Source organism: Dipodomys merriami, unplaced genomic scaffold (genome assembly GCF_024711535.1).
Source record: "Dipodomys merriami isolate MVZ:Mamm:240054 unplaced genomic scaffold, mDipMer1.0.p SCAF_41, whole genome shotgun sequence".
Classification (NCBI taxonomy): domain Eukaryota; kingdom Metazoa; phylum Chordata; class Mammalia; order Rodentia; family Heteromyidae; genus Dipodomys; species Dipodomys merriami.
In genome coordinates this window covers 2181796-2188357 of record NW_027205715.1, presented here as the reverse complement: position 1 = coordinate 2188357, position 6562 = coordinate 2181796, and positions in this window count along the sequence as shown.

Here is a 6562-nt window from a genome sequence, read left to right as displayed (position 1 = left end):
AACAGAAATGAAGGGACAAAGGGTGAATAAACGCAACATTATATCCACTAGACACCATGTTGAAAATGAACTATACAACTTGGGGGGAGGTAGGAGGGAAAAATTGGGAATGAGGGAAGGGGTGACATTGTCCAAAAAGAAATGTACTCTTTACCTGATTTACATAACTGTAACACCTCTGTATATTGCCTTTATGATAACAATTTTAAACTTTTTTATAAAAAATTAAATAGCCCTAGACAAACAGTATGAAACCATGAAGATATACACATTGATAATGCTTTTCTGAACAGAACCCCTAACTGCTCAGAAAATGAGAATTATTGGAAAATGAGATTGCATCAAATTAAAGCTTTTGTTCAGCAAAAGAAATAATCTCTAAAATCAAAGAGAAGCCACTTTTTGAATTAGTGATATCCCATTAACATGTGCCTATATTGGCTATTTCTTACCATATTAATGTAATTGTTTAATTATTAATTATCATTATTAATATTATTAGTTATTTTAATAGTAGTTTTCATATTAAAACTATGAATGATTTAGACACCTTATTCATGATATGAAAGCATCCTGGATTTGTACCAACAAATTATTCACATGTGTGTGTGTGTGTGTGTGAGAGAGAGAGAGAGAGAGAGAGAGAGAGAGAGAGAGAGAGAGAGAGAGAGAGAGAGAGAGTGAGACAGAGAGACAGAGACAGAGACAGAGACAGAGACAGAGACAGAGACAGAGAGTCCTAGCTCAGGGCCTCAGCACTGTTGCTGAGCTTTTACACTCAAATCTAGCCTCTACTATTTGATCCACAGCTCCATTTCCAGCTTCTGCCTTTTTGATAGTTAACTGGAGATAGAGATTCATAGACTTTCCTGCCTACGCTGCTTTTGAACCTCAGTCCTCAGGTATTAGCCTCCTGAGAAGGTAAGATTACAGGTGTGAGCCTTTGGCACCTGGCTTGATATAATTGCTCTTCCAGTGAGTTGTATACCTTCCCATTTTCTCATGTTTCTTCTTCCTGATGCCCATTTCTTTCTTCAAGTTTGAAGAACTCTCTTTAATATTTATTATAGGACAATTCTCATGGAAATATGTTCTCTTGGACTTTTATTTTGTATTTATTTTGGTCTGGGAAATGTTTTTGCCCTCATTCCTTTCTAAAGGACAGTTTCGCTGAGTGCATTATTCTTGCTTGACAAGTTTTTTTCTTTCAGCACTGTGACCTTCTCATGCCCTTCTTTCATGGCGTTTTTGGTAAGAAGTCTACTGTCAGTAAAACTGGGTCATTTCTGCATAGATTGCTTTTCTCTTTTCTCCATGAGAATCTTATCCTTATCTTTAATCCATGATAGCTTGACTCTCAGAAGGCTTGGACTCAATGACCTTGAAATAATTCAATTGATGACATTTGGTGTCTCTGCCCTTGGATATTTATGCCCATCTGTGGGGTTTGGAAATCTTCAATTATAATCTATTTGGATAAACTTTCACTTCTTTGACATTAGCAAGTCCTATTTTGACTCCAACTCAAATATTTACTTTCAGGGCCATCCCAAAGTTCATTTAGCAAGCTTCCCTTTTTTCCTTTCACTCCTAGTACACTTTTGAATGGCCAATATTTGAACTCATTCTTTTTTTCTTATGTTGCATCTATCCTGCTATTAATGCCTTCCATCAACATTTAAATTTGAAAATTCTGTGGTACCCAGCTCAAGAATTTTGGCTGGATTTTTAAAAAATTGGATGTATCTCTTTGGTCTGTTTATCTATTTGTGTATGGAAATATTTCTCTGAGTTTTCTTCACGTTCATTGAGTTTCCTTAAAACAGATGTCCTAAGGGTCCCACCATGCTAATTCACCTCATTGAGAAGTAGGTGAGTCATGAAAATACTAGATACTGACTGGCAGGTGATAGTACCTGGCTATTGAAGGATCAGATATTTATTCCACTCTTCCTAATCTTTGCCTGGCTTCCCCAAAATTCTAAGCAGGCTGTTTGCTTTCTTTGCTCTTTATTTGCTTTGACAATTTCAGCACTAGATGATTCCCCTGACTGGGTTTGCAAGGAATCTGCTATTGGTGTGTTACCACTTTTTCCACTCTAGAGGACAATCCAAGCCCTGGCTTGTCCCAAATACTCTTGCTGGTTTATTGTTCAGAAAGAAATAGGAGAGTACCTAAAAAGAGTAGTCTGTTCCTACAAGCTTCTTTCTTTCCGGCATATGGCTCAGACACCGTAGGATTCTGTTTCTTGGTAAAATCTCCATGGATTTGTTATAAAGTGAAAAATCTAAATAATTCTCTATATTAACTTGCTCCTCTATAACTTTTCTGTCTGTCTGTCTGTCTGTCTGTCTGTCTGTCTGTCTGTCTGTCTGTCTGTCTGTCTGTCTATCTATCTATCTATCTATCTATCTATCTATCTATCTATCTATCTATCTATCATCTATCTATCATCTATCTATCACCTCTGAAGTGTGGGTTGAGATAGTAACAGTGGCCTGTTACTTCTCAAAACACCTAAAAGCTACTTTTGCTGAAAGCCGTGACTCTTCAGCCAGACCTGCCACTGTCTAGTGGAAGACTGGAGTTGGAGGACTGCTTCATATTGGACCTGATTCTTTCATTTCTTTAGCCTTTGGGATAGATTTCTGTTCAGCTTTGCATGTGAACATGTCAGTCATTTAAAAAACACATTGTCTAGAAATATAATACAAGCCTAACTTGACTAGACTTGCCTAATCTCTCTCTTGTTTCTTTAAGGCTAATTGTACCTAAGGACTTAATAGCTGTCATGATTTAGAAACAAAAAAACAAAAAACACCAGGCCAAAAAGGGAACAAGAAAGATAGGGCTCTCAGGTTCCTGGAAGATCTTTGCCAAAACCCAGAAAAGATCATTGTTCTTACCCTATACCCATGGCTCCTCAACTCCCTGAGTGTAAGAAGGTAATTGATTTGCAAGCATAGCTCCCATTTCTTCTACTGAATGAAGTCTTTCTTTCCCAATGCTTATTCTTCAGGCATCTATTTCTTTTCAGGAGATGAGATTTCAAACCTGCGTTTGAAACCTGCTGCTCTAGGCTGTCTGCTTTTGAGATGGACTCCTGGTCCATGATGACTTCAACCAATCACAGGTGATGCTAGTTAAAATAGAAGTTCCATACAATGGGGCCATATAAGCACCTGTCTTTTCTTGACACTGGAGATGTTCCAGACTCACTTCTGCACAGATAGGCCTGAGAGTGAGACTTTGAAGACCTGCCTGGCACTGAGTTTCAGGGAAAAATCCCTACTGAAAATGCTTACTATCCTATCTATTCTCATCAGTGTCTCCCATGACACCTTACTGATAAAGTATTGGTGAAGGGAGTCTCTTGGTTACCCAGGCTAATGCCAAGCTGAGTCACACCCAAATCTCACAGTCACAAGCGTTGGTATAGTTTTGGGGGTGCTTAAGACCCAGGATGTAGTTAGCAGTGATGTTAGCCAGCCACAGTTCTGTCCCACTGGGACAGAGATTTCTACCTAGTATTGGGGTTCTTCTAGAGCCCTGTCTACAGCACTGGCCTGGCAATCACTAAGATGCTCAAGGCTATGGGATGAGTAGTGGAACATTCTCTCACGCTCCAAGGCTGAGGTTAAGGCTGAGTGGTATCTGAGTCTCAGAGCCTCGGGGGCCTTGGAGTCTCAACACCAGGGCAATGTACCTCAGGCCCTTTCTAAGGCTAGAACTGAAATGGACATCTGTCTCAGAGGCTCTGCCTGAAGCTGAAACTGGTTTAAAAATACTGTTCAAAAGATCTGGAAAAGGAATAGGGGCTTCAGTTAGTAATTTACTAGGTGCTTCATTTACTTGCCACTGAGCTCCAACGCATTGCCCAGTGCTGCCTTTCATGTTCTGCTCTCTGCTCTCCCCAGAGGCAGAAAATTAGATGGAGACAATCTCTTTGTTGCTGGTCAGCATAGTCCAGGCGCTCAGTTTGCTAGTCTTGGCTTGGTGGTAAGGATCATAGGACTCTGCCCAGAGGTGGATTTCACAATGACAAGCATGGACTTAATTCTTAATTCTTCAAGCAGGAAGTTATCTGTGACATCTGTCCAGACTGGGATGTTTGGGTTTAGGGGGGAAGTGTCACAGATTACTGATGTTCCTGCCTTCTGCAATACATGTTTTCATTGCCTCATACGAAAGCAGACATTCCATTGTCACTTACCCGATTTCTTTAGCTTTTCGAGGATGGTTTATATGAATAGCTGCTCATTATGGAGTGGCTATGGGAAGAGATCCAGGAAGGACTGTTTTTTTTTAAATTTTATTTTATTTTATTTGAGAACATACTGTACAGAGGGGCTACAATTACATGGGCAGGATAATGTGTACATTTCTTACCAAGCATTGCAGCCTCCTCCTTTGTTTACCCTTCACCTCCCTTCCCAGCCTCCCCCCTCCCCCCAACCAATTATTGTTTTATTTGTCAGTCCTGCTGCTTGAACTCAGGACCAGCAGACTGTCCCTGAGCTTCTTTTGCTCAAGGCTAGCACTCTACCCCTTTAGCCATAGCTCCACTTCCAGATTTTTCTGTTTATATGGTACTGAGGAATCAAACCCAGGGCTTCATGCATGCTAGGCAAGCACTCTACCACTAAGCCACCTTCCCAGCCCAGGAAGGACCGTTCTTTGAAAAAAAAACCCACAAACTATATTTTTATTACCTTTAAGTAGTTGTACACAGGGCTTATTACTGAATATATCAGTTTGTGAGTACAATGCATCCCTTCTCCCCAATCCTTCCCAACCCTGCCCATCCCTTAGGTTTTCTATTGTCATAGGACTTGTACTGAATAGCCTATGACTACTCATGGAGGAACTTAGATGTCATCTTGCTCTGTCATTATTTTATGAGTGTTATTTTTTTCTGCCATTTAGAAAGTGTTACTTACAAGGTTGAGATTTTCAGAGGAGAGTGGATTTGATCAAAGGCTAGACATTTTAAATTACAAGTCAAGTTTTCTAAAAGCCTCATGTTCTACAAGCTTATGGTATTTTTGCTATTAACAAATTATATTTTCATAGCACATAGAATGTGGGCAAGTTGACTTTAAAACAGAGCCATATTACTGCCATCAGGCATGCAAGGGATCATTCTAGTCACCTCACCTTTTCTATTACTGCAAAAACATAAAACACCTAATTCCTTTGTCCCTGTAAAATAAGCCATTTAAATTCTTCCAGAAAGCCCTACTTACTTCTTTATTTGTTGACTCATTCATTCACTTCCTTTCATTTTAGTTCAAACAGTCTTGGTTTTGTTCCACTACATTAAACCAAAGAAAGACTTTAGGAGCAAGTCGTATCAGTGAATTTCCAGTGTTCAGTAGAGGTTACAACCACCACAAGAATCATGGTTCTTTTCCACCCCTCTACTTGCAGCTCCCGACTCCTCCACTCACTGAAAACCATGCCACTTACAACCTACACCCCCACCTCCACCCATCACACACCAACCAGCATCACATCCCATCCAACCTAACACTCATACACCCTCTTACTCTTCATCCCACACTCTCACACTCCCTGGGTCCTGAGCTGCTGGTGGGTGAGGAGCTTGGATAGAATATGACTTGGACAGAATAGAAACTATGAAAAATAAATAGATCAGAAATCAATACCATATCTATTGCTGCTTTTCTCTGTAACATGTAGAAAGGAACAGTTCATAACTTGAAAAGACTAACCTGAGATAAATTAGAGGTTGGGGCTGGCAGGGATGTTTTTCCTATGTAGCCAGGATTTTTGGTAAATGTTTGAAAGGTGAATGGACAAACAGATGAATTATTAGAGCAAGGGACTGTGGAGAGATTGGGATGGAATGGGTTAATTTACTGTTAAGAGTGTTCTGCCAAAATATCTCTGTTTTGAAACATGGTAATTTTTCTGACCCTGGGTCATGTGTGACAGGAGGTAAGGCCATTTGGCAGGACTATTACAAAGCTAATTTGGGCATCAGAAAGGGATAAGATAAAGTGTAAGGTCACTTCTAAACTTGACAGCCTGTAACTCTCGGAAACACCAGCCCGGGGCTGGGAAGTTGGCTCAGTGGTAGAGCACTTGCCTTGCATGCATGAGGCTTTGGGTTCGATTCCTCAGCACCACATAAGCAGAAAAAGCTGGAAGTGGTGCTGTAGCTCAAGTGGTAGAGCACTAGCCTTGAGCTGAAGAGCTGAGGGACAGCACCCAGGCCCAGAGTTCAGGCCCCACAGCTGGACCAAAAAAAAAAAAAAAAGAAAGAAAGAAAAAGAAAAAGAAACACCAGTCCTAGGAAGTTGGACTGATATTAGAGAGGTATCTGAATTTGCAGCTGAACAGCTTTAGGACTTCGAGATGCCCTAAAACGTTTAGTTTTGTTATGATAATCCCATGCCAAAGCTTCACCCTGCCAAAGTGCCTGGCTGCTGATGCCTGTCTGTGGGGAGCTCACAGGGCATTGAGGTTAGAGTCCCACAAGCAGAAGCCCTTATATAAGAAGTTGTGAGACCAGTTTGTGATCATCTGTAATTTGAG